Source organism: Meles meles, chromosome 8, assembly GCF_922984935.1.
Source record: "Meles meles chromosome 8, mMelMel3.1 paternal haplotype, whole genome shotgun sequence".
Classification (NCBI taxonomy): Eukaryota; Metazoa; Chordata; class Mammalia; order Carnivora; family Mustelidae; genus Meles; species Meles meles.
In genome coordinates, this window is record NC_060073.1 from 29,775,515 (window position 1) to 29,791,970 (window position 16,456).

Genomic DNA, 16,456 nt, shown 5'->3' on the forward strand with positions numbered 1-16,456 from the left:
TCCTCCTCCAGGCTTCCTTCAAAACCTAAATTCCCCTTTAATATCAGCTTGGCCCCCACACACAGGGTGGGCTGGGTGGCGGGGGTTGGGGAAGGGGGGAGCCAAAGGGTTGACGGGATGACCCAGCACCTGGCCTGGCCCTGAAGTTTAAGAGTCTCACACTTTGGCTACTGCTCAGGGACACAAATGGGAGATGGTGGGACCTAGCCACAGAGACTGAATGTCCCTTATATATTCAAAGTGTGCGGAGCTCCAGACCTCGCCTCGCGTTGCTCTGCATCTCAAGAATGGCTCGTAAGAGGAAGAGCTCATGCCTCCGATGGTAAGGGTTGAAATCTTTTTTTCTTTTTTTTAAGATTCTATTTATTTATTTGACAGAGAGAGACACACGAAAGAGGAAACACAAGCAGGGGGAATGAGAGGGAGAAGCAGGTTTCCCACTGAGCAGCGAGCCTGATGCAGGGCTCAATCCCAGGACCCCCAGATCATGGCCTGAGCCGAAGGCAGACCCTTAACGACTGAGCCACCCAGGTGCCTGGGGTTGAAATCTTGATTCTGAACCTTGGCAAGTTGTGTTGACCTCCAGAAAGTACTATTTTCTCTAAAGCTTCAGTTTCCCTATATGACAAAAAGTGGGGGGACATGGAGCTGATATGTGGGAAAAGTGAAAATGTTTGTTAAGTTCTCACATATTAGCTTGTGCGTGACAAGGGCTCCCCGTGCGTCAGCTATCTAGAAGTTTGTCTCTAGACGAACTATCTAGAAGTCCGTGAGTCTCGTCTCTCTTTAAAGTGTGCTGCTTGGCTTCAAGAACAGTCTTGGGGTCAGGGTAGACCCTTCAGAGACTGGAGAGTGCAATGGTTGGGAGCGCCAGGCTCTGGGGTCAAACACAATTCACATCCTGGCTTTGCCAACTTGCTAAAAGGGCAAGTTTGGACAAGTTATTCAGTTTCTCTGGGCCCTAATTTTCTCATTTATAAACTGGAGATGATGTGAAAAGGGTTGTTGAAAGACAAAATGAAATGATACCTATAAAATCCTTGGAAAAGTGTTCAACACATAGTAAGGACTTGGGGAATGTTAGCTGGTTTTTATAATTATTATTATTATTATTTATTTATTGTGTTATTACTAGAATTTTATTGAATCTCCAAGGACGAAATTGACAGCCAAGTTTTTTCAAGCAAGACCTGGAACTTCTACCATCTACACAATGTTTTGCAATTCTAGCTTTAGCTGGCACAGTCAAGTCTATGTTGGACCTCCTGCCTCCCCACCCCTCATCTGGGGCCTCTGTGTGGAAATGCTGTTAGGCTCACTTGTGAACCGCCCCTCTTGGCCCCGGCTCACAGAAGCCGTGCTATGGTCCTCTGGGCATGGTCCTAGCTCAGGGACTAACAGCCATCCCTCCTGGTCCCCTTCCTCCCAGCAGACATACCATGCTTGGGACTGGCAGGAACGGTGGGAGAGCACAGCCCCACAGGCTCTGTGTTCTGGCCTCCACATTGGACTTTCACCTGGTTTGCAGGTGCAAAGGACAGCAGCATGTCTAAAATGGGGGTTCCTGGCAGAGGGTGGCCAGAGAGCTTCTCTGTCCTCCAGGCAGCCCTTAGCACAAGGAGCGCTCCATAACTGCAAAGCTGGGATTCCAGCTCACAGGGACAGAAAAGCAGTGGGAAGGAAGCACCCCTGGGACTCTGGCAGGTTGCTGGAGCCATTCACCCCAGAACCTAGAAGGCTCTGCCCATCTCAGGGTCCCGGCCAAGGCCAAGGACTGCTTGGCCGCTCTCTCTTCTTAAATATACAGAGAGAACCTGCCAGCAGAGACAAACACAACCAGCTTGGGTCGGGAGGGAGGTATGCCTTTTGCTCCATGGTGTGGAGGACTTGACGCTTTAAGCTATAAAAATACATACGTACATACACACATACGTATGTAATAACTATACTATAGAAGCTGGGGTTTGTTAAACATTTAAGATGTGTGAGCTCTGTGCTGAGTTTTACACGCATTATCTCAGTCAATATCCACAACAGCTCTGTAAGGTCTGATATCATTCAATAGATGGCCTATCTAAGGCTTAGAGAGGTCAGGTAATTTATTCAAGGTCACACAGCTTAGCAAGAATTAGAACTAGAAGAGATTTCAAACCTGGACTGTCTAGCAACAAACCCTGGGAATGAGCCACTTCCTGCTGAGAAGGGGGTGCTTTGCCAGAGCACAAAGTTGCCTTCAATCCATCCTCACCCCCACCTGCTGTCCATACATAGTCACAGCCTTCTCCCTGGGCCATCTGGGGCCTCACACCTTTACCAAGCTTCTCCAAAATTATAAAACTCTCTGGCTCGTTCAATTATGCCAGGACCCCGGTTGAGCCCCTCCTCCCTCTTTGTCAGATCAGCCTGAAGCCATCTCTCTTGGCAATGTCTCAGAGCGAGCCTTCAGAATGAAAGAATAGAAAGTCACCTTCATTTCGCCACTTCATGATATGCGCAGGTAGGAAAGCGTTACTGGCTTAAAAGCTGGGCCCTGATACTCCTTTAGCCATTAGAATAGATCTCTGCGTATATACAGTATATGTACAGACATATATATGAACATATATGCCATGCATACATACATAATATAAATACTTTTCCTATGACTCAAAGTTATTTTTATTTTATATTTTGGAAACAAACTACCCATAATTATTTTCTTCAGCTGAATTAGACCTCAGGACAGAAAGCCTGGTGTTCGCTGTGAAGGTGAAAATACACTGGGAGCAATCAGGGTCACAGAGTAGATCTTAAGCAAGGCTTGGCCTGCATTCCCTGTCACCAGGTCCAGAGGACTGTGAGTCAAAGTCACGGTCTGCCTTCCTCCTGACTCCTTTATTCATTCAACCACATCATCCCCGAACAGTCACAGAATTGGCTATCTTGTGGGTATTTTTACTCCTCAAGCCAGAGGAGCAATTAGGCATTTTAAATAATTACTTTTGTGATGACAACGATATCCAGACCACTCTCAGGCCTTAATCAAAGTTACCAGCAGGTGAATTCACAGCATTTGCCCTAAGGATATTGCAACAGTTTGCTGACTTCCTGTTTCAATATGACTATCATTTCAAAAGAACTACTCACAAAGAGGAGAAAAGAAAATCCACAAACATGTGAAATTTAACTGGATTAAGACAGGCAATAATTCATGCTTTCCAAATGAATCAAAATGTGAATCAAGCTTAGGGAATGCATTTGATCCTCTCGGGATTACATCACAGGTAATTTCATACCCTCATAATGTGTTTTGAAATAGACATTTCATGTTCCCAGGGGCAACATCTGAAGTATTATTCCTGGGCTTTCAAGCGTTTTCGTGAGTGATGATGCTGTGTCGGGAAGCCAAGTGTTGATCCATGATAGATACACTTTCCTGACGGTAAGCCATCTGGAAATATACATGTTATGCCGATCGTTATCATTCTTGGTGCCAGACCCAGACGAGACGCAGATACTGACAGAGGACAGGCACCAAAGTCGATCAAAAGACAAGATCGCCTTACATGACTTTCAGGGCCTTTATCAGCCCCTTTCAGACGTGGCAAACTAAGAAGAATGAAGCAAGTTTGACTAAAAGGTCATAGAGCCTTTTGACACTGAGGCTCTCATCTACACTCATCCGTACTTTGCTTTGCATATATTCTGGGGGCGCCGGGCCCTCTGAAGACCATCTCTACAGATCATTGACCCCTACATCATGAATCTTTAAGAAATCTCTCTTACACCCATGTTGGATTGAAATCTAAAGAAAACTTTGTAGTGGAGTCAGGGTTAGGAGATGTAAGTTTATTCCAACTTACGAGAGAAAGCCTCAGAGATTTTATTCTTGTCCTCTTTCTTAGCATGGGCATGGCTTATTCCCCTACAGTGACACCGGGAAGAGCCCCACTGTCCCTCTTCATTGATAGGTGAAGCAGGAACCAGACTGCGACCAGCAGGGCCATTCTGGACCTCTGTTTGGCAATGCAGTAATGAATTCACCATTTTCCCCACATCACTGTCTCCCTGCTAATCCCCCTTCTCCAGTCTAAAACCAAGTAATCATAAAATAGAGAGGAAAATGAATAGGAGAAGAAAAAGAGGCCTTGCTTCCTGTACACCCATAGGTCTCTGTAGGTCTTTGGAAAGGCACAGATACGGAGATGGGAGCATCCAAGATTCCCAGGATGCTTCATTTCCATCCAGGCTGAAGAGGCCATACAGGACTTCTCAAGGTTGGATCTATAGACCACCACCATCATCATCACCTGAGGAGGGGCAAAACGTCAGGTTTCCTGAGGTCCTACCCCAACCCTCTGAATCAGAATCTTCATTTTTTAGAAACTCCCTTTAATCAGTCCTCAAGCACTCTCATGGTTGAGAACCTCACCTCCTTGCCTTCCCTTGATGTTCACAAGAAGATAACCGACTCCAGGAGATAGTATCCTTGAAGGAAACATCTATGAATGGAAATCCATGTAAAGCCAGAGACAACACATCCCATCCAGAGAACTGGAGCTCCAAATCATCTGTGGAGACTCCATCGATGTCTTATTCGCCAACTTGAAATTGATCAGCTCCCAGGGCTCAGTACCACTGAACTGTGAAATTCACCAGGACTCAGTTACTCACAAGTACCTCCTTAAGGTAGGTTTGCCCCTCCTCAAGACTCTGATTGCTGAGTGAGCAAACCTGACCTCAGAACACAGCATTTGCCGAGGATTTCTATGACCATCACTTCCATCCAGAGAATCTCATGCCTGGCCAAGTCACCACTTACCCCCACCCCCATCTTAGACCCCCACCCCACTCCCACCCCCATCTTAGACTTTCAAAAGATGACTTAGCCCCCCTGGATTGCAGGCTTCATACCCCAGAAAATTGATGTCTTAGCCTTCAGTGGAGAGAAAGGGTCACGGAGACGTGCTTGTCTTGCTAATATAAATATTCATTCATCCCCCTCCAGTTACTATATATTTATTCAATGTCGACCAGATGCTGGGCAGTCTGCTAGGGGCAGGGGACACAACGATGAACAAAACACAGAGCTGCCTTGCCCTGATGGGACTAATTCAGCAAAGACACCGCTTCCCAAACAATGCTGGCTCTTTCCAAAGTTGTCTGAGTTCGTTCCCCACCTCCTGCTGTGGACAGAGTGAAGCCTGCCCAGAGGGGGCCAGGCCACCTGTTGGCATTTGGAAGCGACCAACCTTGGAAAGAACTGCGACTATGTCGAAAAGCAGGACCAGTCCTCTTCTGTCCAGTAACCCCAGGGCCTTGCCTTCACGGGAAACCCTTACTGAGCTGTCGAGTTGGCAGCCAGGATCATGCCCCCGAGTTTCACAAAGCAACCTCAGCCAAAACCAGTTTCCACTCGGGACAGGATAAAGTAGTTCGTTGTCTGGGTGGCTGATTGTCTCTCCCGAGACAATGGCGTGTTTATGTGTGGGAGGGTAGGGAGCAGGTTGTTAACACAAAACCCACCGTAAACAGAGCTGTTAATTCAGTTGCTGGCAGGGTCTTCTGTTATCTTCTGAATCCCTCCCAGAGGGTATAAGCCCTACCTTTTCATTTGAGTTGGCAGCAGAGTTATTTTTTTGCACCTGTTGCTCTGTTCCAATAACAACGCAGTTAAGCATTGATTTGTTGGAAAATAAACAGAAAAAAAGCAAAGAAAGGCATCTGCCCAAACAGCCTGAGCTGGTTCGGCTGAGCATTCATGCCAATTTGTTTTTCCTATAAAAACCGAAGAAAAACCTGTGCTTTCAGTTTGGATGCTACCTTCCCACTCCCTCAGAAGAAAAGGAGGTATCGAATTGACCCGCCAGAGCTGGCAGGGCCAGGAAGCCGGAAGACACTGTACTTTTCCATTGGCTGGTCCTGTGAGGGCACTGAGGGGTGTCCAAGAGCTGCAGAATGACATGGCCAGGCTCCAGTCAGCCCAGGTTAAAGTTATGAATCTGATCAGCAGGGGCAGAGAAGGGGCTGCCAGGATATGATCAAAACCCAAACCACACCCTTCCCAATGGTTGACTTCCGAAAGTCAACAAGGCCCAGGGAGTAGGTGTGGTCTACAGGTAACCCAGAACAGAGACTCAGCGTGCTGTGCCCAGTCTCAGTCCGGCCTCTCCCATAGACTTCCTACATCCAGCCCTGGGCAGCAAGCATAATTTGAAAACCTCCGGTCCCTGGACCAGTTTTTCCATCAGTGAAACAAGGCTAGCCATACCTACCTTGAAGGTGGACTGTGTAGACTCGCTCATGTCCTGCCAAGTGACTTGAGATCCCACGTCCCAGGTAGAAAGGACCTGAGATGTCCGGGTTCGGGGTGTGATTTCTGCATTAACTCAAGCATCACCACACTCCCTTTCTCATCGGTTTGTCAATATCACATGATGAGCTCAAGCCAAAAAGGGCCACAAAGTGCTAAACAAATCACTCCAATGCAGATCACAACAACACAGATTAAGCAATGGCATCATCACTCAGCCTTCAACACACACACAGTCCGAGAAAGCCTCCCGACACCTCTTTGTAAGCCCTGAGAAGAAAGCGCAGGATGTAGGCAATGTGCCATGTTCCCCTAGATTGCCACCTTCCCCCAGCTTTCTCTCAGCCTTCGGGTCTTCATTACCACCAGACCACTGGCTTAATGGGGGAGTCACGGCAGCCGGGGGAGGCCTCCGAAACGCCGCTTCTCAAGGAGCGTGAAGAACAGAGTGTTCCGACAGAGGAGGGGTATGGCTGGCTGGGCAGTCCCCAGCATTCTTGTAGTGAGCAGGGCAGGGAGTGGAGAGCCTCGGAACCAAACCGGGCAGCCAGAAAAATAAGAGATTTAACAACACCTTCCGTTGACTGAAAAATAAACAAGACCAACTGTGCAGGAATGCGGGAAGGGTGGAGAGAGGTAAGAGGTGGGGACTGGAGCCAGGGAGGGGCTGGGAGGGCCTGGAACAATGGATTTGACCATTTTGAGATTGAAGTTTCTTTCCAAGAAAAAATCAAGATGTTCCAGCCAAAGAAACATCAATATCAGCTACATGGCATCTCACGGACTAATGGCAAAATAACAACCAAAACTACGACAGCGATGATAGTTTCTATTCTTGGAGCGTCCCCAGTGTGCTAGGAATTGATCGAGCTAGGCTTTACATGAATGATCTCATTGAATCCTTGCCATACTCCCGGACACGGGTACTCATATTACCCCCATTTTACAGACGAGGCACAAGAGGTTAAGTGACTTAGCCAGGGACACAGAGCTAGTAAATGGACTGGATATATTACAATGACTGTCCCGGGGAGTTGGGGAGGGTGGAAATGACAGGAAATGCAACATCGTTCTCTGTCACTGAAAATGGATCCTTGTATTTCTGAAGTGGAAGAGGATGTCTTTTAGAGCCTCACACTTCCGTTTTGGGAAATGAGATCCTTTTAGAATGATTCCTATCGTTTTTTCCCTTCATGTGAGTAGGAAGCACACCTATCCTCCTTGTGCCCAACTATAAAACTTCCTTTAGGTGTCCAACCGTCCCAGTGTTACAGAAAGAGCAGATCATGGCCACTCCAACCCACCTGGAAAAACTTTGGTCTGACTTCTTGTTGAAAGCCCCAGATTGACTCAGGGGCTGGGCTTGGTTGCTTGAAGCCACCTCAGACATATTAGCCTGATAAAAGAGCAGTCATAATAACAAGGGAAAAAAAAAAACTGTTGAGAAGTGAAGGGGAAGTTATGGCTCCTTTAGAAGAGCTCCAGGCATCTAAGCCGTCACATGGGGATCCTGATGACAGACTTGCTGTGTCGTGTTGTAGACGTCACACTGGGGACAGACAGACTGTGATGTGTCATTTGGGAGCCTGAATTCCATCACTTTGACCAATTGATCAGGAAAGCTCCCCCCCTCCTTCTTCCACCACGTCCATGACCCTGGAACACTTTGTAAAAACATAGCTATAGAACGCAGACGGAACCTCACAAGGCTTATTCCATGATCATCTTTGAACTTGAGAAGCAACTACTATCTGAATTTCCTCATAGATTAGAGGATCTCCTCTTTAGAAGAAGTAGGGTCTTCTTTCTGCACAGATCATCGTTAAGTGACAATGGGCAAGAAGGCCAAGTTCATGCACATCACCTTCTTAACAAGAATGACAGACTCTCATCACCGGTCTCGTTTCCCCTTCCAGTAACACGCTTTGCTCTGCTTCTCCTAGCTCCCTGTGTATGTAGTAAGCGCCCTGGAGAATAAGAAATGAAAAACCCATAGCAAGGTAAGCAACTTTCTACCAGAAAGACTTTCCAAGGAACCAGGTACCTTCCAGTCCGTTGTTCAGCCTTTCCTCCAGTTGCTTTGGAGGAAAGAAATCTTTGATATTTAAAAAAAAAAAAATCACAAAATTCACCAACTCAGAAACTGCAGCATCCCTCAGCTTTCCACCAAAGGTCAGCTAGATGAGTAAGGGGGATCTCCAAGCAGATTCCCAGCTTCCCCATATCAGGAGCTGTCATACATTACAACGAGTTCATCACATGCAGGGATGGACCAAGCTTCGAAATTCACAGGGCTCGGTGTCCCGCATTCAAAAGTTTTAAAGAATTTCAAGACCACAATAGCAGAGCATTAAACCATGCCCAAGACCTTTCTAAGTGTCGAGCCCTGTGTTACTGCATGGGTTGTATACCCAGGACACTGACCCTGTCCAGGGGGTCAGTCCCATCCCTTCTCTTTACCTGCAGCAACGCTCTGTCACCATGGGGAGCAGGGGGGAATCTTTTGTCTCTGCCCCATAAATGACCTCCCACAGTAGTTGGTAGTATTAAAGTATGACATTGAACATGCCTGTAATAACACCTGGCTTACAGCAGGCACCCAGCAAATGCTAGCTGTTACTATTATTATTATTATTATTAATTATTATTAATCATTATCTCTATTATGCCAAGATCCCTCCACAACTCCAGAGCCACCCATAGGCAAAAACAATGAGTGGGAAGAACATATACCCTTGTTTTAACAGAGACCATCTATTAGCTGACATCATTCACAAATCATTTCAATGGCCCTATGCAAGAGAATGATATAAATTAAGGTTTCCTCGACTTTTATTTATATACATGGACCCATGTTGCATTCTGCTGAGACCTATGGACCCCTTCTCAAAATAATGCTTTTAAATGACAAATTAAAATAGCAAGATTAGAAAGGAAGTTTATATTGAAATACAATTATGAGTATACTTCTTAAAATTAATGTGTGAAATCATAATAATATAGGTGCTTCTTTATTAACGCATTAAACAAGAATATCTAGTGCAGGTCAAATAACGTCCAGGAAATCAAAGTAGTGATGAACACTGATATTTTGAGACATCGTCAATAGGCATAATGTGACAGGAAAATGTCTGTTAATCTCTCTTGGGGACAGTCAGTCACAGCTAATGCCATCCCAGACTTTTGCCTATATTTATATCGAGAGAAAATGTTAAATTTTAGTTAGATTATTAAGAATAAAAACATCATTCTCTTACACATACAAGTTCACCAACTCCTTGAATTTTTTCTACGGACACCAGGAGCCTCTTGGATCCTAGGTTAGAATCTGGCTCTTTTATTAACCGCAAGGACTGTTTGTTCAACTGCTAGAAACCACTTCCCCATGACTAAAACACACTATCAGACACTACAAGCATCATTTGAACAATTTACCAAGAGGCAGACCCCATGGGTCTTGGCACTTTGTTTTCAAAGCCTCTAGAACCCCGAGGGTAGTAGTCAGTATACATCTGGAGACCCTATCAAGAATTTTAAGGGTGGGCAATGGTATATGATGTTGTGATTAGTCAAGTGAACTGCCTGGGGGGGAATCAGTTTCTTCTGGAAGCCCCTTACATGCCAGGCATCAAACACACAGACAGGAACGTGCTGGGTGCGCACATCAGGTCTTCCCTGGTACTCCTCCGGGCTGTGGTTTGCAGCCAGCTCAAGACAAGCTCAATCCCAAGGTCCCCCATTAAGATGGTTCATCCCATGTCCATGCTGCCTGTCTTCCCCAGTAAAAACCTTATCGCATTTCTTTCCCAAGGTCACAGTGCAGAACCTACGTCGATCACCTTGAAAAACAGAATCCCAGAATTATACATCGAGTCTGACCCAAACGAGGTCCTCTGAGAACACCCATATTGAGGACTTATCCTCAATTTCCACTCTACAGATTACTAATTATTTACTCACAAGCATTTGTCTGGGTGTTTTCAGATTTTTCTGTAATAATTTAATCCTGACAACAGCATGGGCAGATGCCATTAACCTCGTTTTCCAGATGAGGAAACTTATAATCTAGAGCTTACATAACTCACCCAAACTCACTCAGCTACTCGGTGGCAGAGTCAAAACTCAACCCAGGTATTCTGACTCTAGACCTGGTATTCTCTGTAACACATTCCAGCTGCTTCCAGGCAACCAAAAACTCATAGCCTCCTGCCTGGTTCAGATACACAAGGGGCCAAAGTCTACTACTGTTCGGCAACGTCGTTCCACCCACAGCCTTCCAGCTGGTGGAGTTAAGACAGGTGAAAGGTGAGCTGAGACGTTTGGCTGAACTTGGGGCCCAGTCTGAAGCCCCCTGCAAAGACAGAACAAAGCTTGTGAGTGGTCATCATGAAGACTGCGCCAAAAATAGCCTTCATCTGCCAGACCTCACTAACCTCATCTACCAGAATCTATTGTTGGTCCTCCCGAGGGAGTATTTTCAAAGGTTCCTGAGAGGGATCATAAAATAATCTCTACAAGACAACCATATTCTCCAAGCTTCATTGTCATATACAACACGTAGAAAGCCCTCTCTGTATTCCATGAAAGACCCGATAGACTCAGAAGTTTGTATCAAGCTGAGAAAGGGCAGGCAAGCTGGAAGAAACTTCTCTTATCCACGATTGACCCAATGAGACCCAGCCCCCAAGATTGTTTGTGGTGTGTCCATGACACAGAGTGAGGGGGAGGTGACAAAAGATGTAGTTTTAAGGTCACCACAATCACGACAACTTCCAAAAAAAGTGGGCATCTAGATGAGGTCAGACAAAAGTAAAAATAAGCAGCGATGGTAAAATAATGGGGTTAATGAGGAGGTGTCTAAAAATATGATAAGCATTTAGGTTCCTTTTTATTTTTTGGCTTTGTTTTCCTCAGAAAACGTGTTTTAAATAAACAGGTAGATACCCTAAATAATAAGGAAGATGCTTCTAAGAAAGGCAGAGAAGGAGGCTCTAAGGGTCAGGTGTGAAGAAAATAGGAAGAGGAGAGATAATGTGAATCCAATGAACCAGAACAAGGCGCCCAGCCCACAAAACAAACCGAAGACAGAGTGCGGTTAGGTGCTAGTGAAATGAATTTTCAAAGGAGTATTTTACAGGGGGTCTCTTTCAAAACAAGACCAATTAACCCCCCTGGATCCTCCTTAAATGGGCCACTCTGTCTGACCCTGTTGCAAGCTCTGGGTACTCCAGATTCAGGCTGAGGCCCTCTGAGAATACCAAGTCTCCAGGGGGGCTGTCCAGCAGCCGGGCCAGACATACTCTCCTTCTGCTTGTGTCTCAGTTCTCCTGTAGGAGATGGGAGCCCATCTCTGGCTAATAATCGCTGGGCAGCCAGTAAAGCAAGCTGATCAGCACCCCGCAAACAGAGTGGGCTTCTCTGGGTGCCTGAATGTTTTCAGCGGGCTACTCTGGTGTCCTACAGAAGACAGCATCAGAGCGCCCCATGGCCACATGCCTTGGTCTACTTGCACAACCCCACCCACCTCGGATGCCCGAGGCACACTGATAGAGATGAGACGTTGTCACGCAAGCAGATGCTGACACCCTTAATGAAGACTCCGGGAATCTGGGCTTTGTACCTCCCCCAGGGATATCCCTTCAGCCAAGTTCCAAAGACCTTAAGGAAGGGCTCCCGCTGACCTTCTTGCCTGTGTCATTCTTACCAGGGTATCCCCTAGCCCTTCTCAGCTGCTGCAGACTCAAGCAACACCTGCTGACTGCTAGGCTTACCTGCCTTCTCCCAGCATCAGAATCTGAAGGTGGAAACAGATCTTAAAAATAATCAGGTTCAGGGCGCCTGGGTGGCTCGGTGGGTTAAGGCCTCTGCCTGCGGCTCAGGTCATGGTCTCAGGGTCCTGGGATCGAGCCCCACATCAGGCTCTCTGCTCAGCAGGGAGCCTACTTCATCCTTTCTCTCTGCCTGCCTCTCTGCCTACTTGTGATCTCTGTCTGTCAAATGGATAAATAAAATCTTTAAAAAAATAATAATAATCAGTTCAAATGCCTTTGTCTGGACGATGGAACTAAAGCCCAGAGAGGTGGGGTGTGCTTCCCTGGGCACTCGGTTTTGCCAGGACTAGAAAACCAGGTCTCCTGACTGCCAGTCCTGTGGCCTGCCTTATGCACACTCCACTCCCATCATTCCAAAATGTAAGTCTGAAATTCTTTGGGGGAAGATTCTTGAAGAAATATCTTTTTTTTTTTCTTCTCCTCAGCAGCCCCGATACATTTGTATCAAATAACTCTGAGGGATCCATGGAAATTTCTATTCTAGCACCTCTCGGCTTCCTGACATTAATGCCATTTGGCTCGAACATACGCCTCACCCTCATATTAGCTGCCGTGGGAGCCAATATCCCCACTGCATTATTTGTTCCCTGCACACCCCAGTAACTTGGTCTTTTAAAACCCCATCAAACTGAAACAAACATGATAGTCACCTATGTCTAGTGAGAGCCCGGTCACCTGCATCTTAAAACAGATCATATTATTTAAAATCATATTATTAAAAATGAGACAAGAAAACACTAAATAAAATTTATTGTCGTCCTCATCTCTTCCATTGTTCGGCAACAGATTTAAGACAACACTGGCAAGATTGTGCCTGCCGTCCTCCCTCCGTCTTCAGAGGGCAACTCCCTACCGCAGACTCGGTTTACTCAAGCTGAAAGCCTCGACACGGCATCAGTTACCCGGTAACAAACCAGGGTGGCAACTCGCAGTTCTAAACACAGAGCCCACAGTGGACTCCATGCCTCCCAAGCAGAGCCCCACCCAAGCAGGAATGACTATCACTTCAGTTTTACCAGAAGGAGATCTCAAACAAGGGAAATGGGCTGAAACAGCCACCAAAAGGTGGCACCGATATCAAGTTCCAAGTTCACATTTGGTTTCCTACAACTGTGGCGTTACTCCTCAAATGTGCTAGCCGGTTCTGCCGTGACTTTCTTGGTATCCACCCCACCCCACCACCCAGAGGTCTCTGAAAATCACATCTGTTGGAAAGGGGGTAGAGAGGCCTCCATCTGGAGAAAGGGGAACAGAGTGGAGGGCTTTCAAATGATTCGTTTAACCTTTTCTGTCTGTGCCTGATGCTTTTGCATCAGCTTCTGCATCGAGCAGAGGAGGTCTAAATCATACAGCCCAGGGCTAAAATTCCCTAATTTGCAGAGCAGGGGGAGAAAGAGGAGAACATAAAACATTACAAGAGTCCAGAAAGCTAAATTCTACTTCCTAGAAGTGAACTTTGGCCCAAAGCACTCACATTCTGACCTGGGACCCAATCTGAGTTTCTTCCACTTTCCAATTAGCTAATTGAATACAGTTGAGTAAATATCTTAACCTCTCAATTTCCTTTTTGTCTCAGCGTCTCAAGGGTCAAAAAGATATTGAAAGAGGTAATTTAGTGGGAGCCGAAAGGGCATGGAACCATTAAGTGTGAATGTAGGGCTCCTCAGAGGTCCAGAAAGATCCAAGACATTTCCATTTGGGGGAGCTCACAATATATTAAAAAATGGAGAAAAATGATCAAAAACCTATTGTTTGAATTTAACAAACAGATACTTCCTAACACAAAAGGACAAATAGAATTGAATTTGCGATCTTCTGTACATACAAGACCTGAATCAAATTCCTTGCTCTGCCCACAGTCATTCTAGAAGGGGCCTAATGCCACCATCCTGAACAGCAATGCAAGAGAACCTACAGCAGTCATGCCCTCCAAGTTATTTTCTTTTAAAAGACTTCTATAAAATACTTTGAAAACATGAAGAAGGATTGTCTCCATTATATATGCTTTTTCCATTGTGATCACAGACTTCCCAGGGGCCCTCATTTCAGGTTCCCATGGTTTTTCACATCCATCCACACAAGCCATCAGCAGTTAGTGTAGAAATGACAGGTCCTACACCACGCTGGACTATACGAACACAGAATGGATGACTTATTTCATAGTCTCAGAATGCCTGATCTCCAAAAGAGGACAAGTGAAGCCTTCTGTCAACTTCAAATACAGCTGTTAAAATTACTCCTGAAATCTTTGAAGAGCCTTTTTCTGGTGGGACATCTTACCCATGAAGTGCTTCCTAATGACTTCATCTTCCCTATTGGATATCAACACGTCCCTTGACCTCCATGGCATTAATGCGTGGCCACTCCTGGTCCTTGTCTACCCTTTTACACACTGAAAGGCTCTATCTGAAGACATCTTCACACCCATGCCTGCAGAACCAATTCCTGAATTAGTCCTCCCATCGAAAAGTTCTCAATCCAAAATCCCCCAATTTCTCCCTGTGACTCAGGTCAGCGCAGATGACTAGCAGAGACACCTGTGAACAGAGACGCACGGGGTCTCCCAGTTCATCTTAGAAAGACACAATCTTTCCACAACACTCAAAGGCAGGCAGTGAAAATGTTACTTTCCTGACTGGATGTTGTTATTTACTCCCAAAGTGAGTCCACACTGTTCCCAGTTCTACCCACATTGAGACCAACGGCGCGTCTCTATGGTGGTCAAACAAATGAAAAGAGTCCCTGTTTTGGAAGGCATTTGGTGCTGCTGACTCACGTCTGCCTGTCCGGTCTTAGTAGCCCATGATGGCACAAACGAAGGGTTAGTCTGTCCCCTTGCGATGTGGCAAAATCCTTTGTCATTTTTTTTTCTGGAAAGAGCCATTTTGAAGTGTTCAGCTCTCCCCAGGGTCCTCACCTCCTTGGACTGCCTGACCACTTTTTCCAGTGTGAGGGCAGACACCATCACCCGTTTCCAGCCATTTTCCAACAACAGATTACACCAAAGACAAATCTGCCTTTCTCTCCGACCGATGACTCAGAAAAACTACCAAGAGAAGACGTCTCTAGAAAGTGAGAACATGTGCTCTGAGCCCCAATGGCTATTCAGCCAACCCTGTGTTTCACTGAGTTATCTCACGGTCACCTGTCCCTGGTTGCCTTTTTGTTTCAGAACTCAACCCAGGGACATGGCTTTGCCATGCAGAGAGAGGGAAACCAGGAAGCTCTTTAAATTCGTGGTGGTTGGAAGTCCAGACTCAATGCGGCAAATTCACAGATAATACCCGAAGAAGCCCAGCTGCCTCCCAAAATAAGACTCTAGCCGGCTCCAGTGAGGTGAGCACAGGTGAGACGAGCTGCACTTCCTGCCAGCTGCCTCCGGGAGCCTGTTTTACTTTCATCTGATTCAAGGCAGGCTGCCCTTTCCACTCAGGTGTTTGAATTCCGGGTTGCAAAGAAGGTTTAAAAATAAAAGACTTACCTCATTTACCTAAAGATTCTGGGTGGGAAATCCAATAGCTGTGGCGAATGGAGGGGAGGCAGCAGGCAGCCCGCACGCCAGCTCCCACGGGGACAGGGAGCCACGGGTGTTATCACGTCTGAGCCCTCATCAGAGTGAAGATAAATGCATATGACAATAATTTTAAATCATTTTGTAGGATGTTAAGCAATAAGCCACCAACCGGGAATTCCCTAAGTCACTTCCCCCTCTTCTGATTGGCTGCCGGGCTCTTTAAAAAAATAAAATAAAGGATTACAAACATTGGCTCATTTGCATTTGGCCAACTCACACGTTAGTGTTCAAACAAAACAGGTCTAACCAGGTTATGCCTGTGTCTCAAGAACAGAGAAACGACCTGTTAATGGATAAGGAATTGATTTGGTGGTGACTGTTCTTTTCAGCTTAGAGACTGTTTCGGGGGGAAAAGTGCCATGCTAGCCCCCCAAAGACACCATCTCCCCCAAGACACGGAGAAGCGAACTAAGCAGAGGTTCAACCATGGAGGCTATGATGGGAGTGGGGAGTGGGGAGTGGGGGCCCTCTTAAACACCTATCTCGTGTACTAATCTGTATTTAGTCGACTCCGCTTTGGTATTAAGACCTGTGTCCTGGCCGTGCAGGTACCAGGGTCTGACAGGGCTCTCCCCAGGCGCCATGATGGCGTCTTTGACAGTGACACTTGGCAATGTCGATGGACTTGGAAAAGTCACTCTCCCCCGACCCCAGCTCCAGATGAGAGCTTTGGGAAATCTGAAGGAAGGGTCCTGAGAGGGAGAGAGGGTCCACTCTGAGCTGTTCAGGCGGAATAGTCAACCCTCAAGGGCTGACGAT

At 46.4% G+C, this 16,456-nt stretch overlaps 1 protein-coding gene across 2 annotated transcripts in view; it reads right to left on the reverse strand.

Annotated features, from left to right (window-relative positions):
- The window catches only part of EHF (ETS homologous factor), a 41,912-nt gene extending 26,155 nt beyond the window's left edge, over positions 1 to 15,757 (reverse strand). For both annotated transcript variants that reach the window (XM_046016389.1, XM_046016388.1), the window contains exon 1: positions 15,605 to 15,757. The gene's annotated coding sequence lies outside the window, so the exon portion shown is untranslated. The remainder of the gene's footprint in view (positions 1 to 15,604) is intronic.
- Between the last annotated feature and the right edge of the window lie 699 nt (positions 15,758 to 16,456).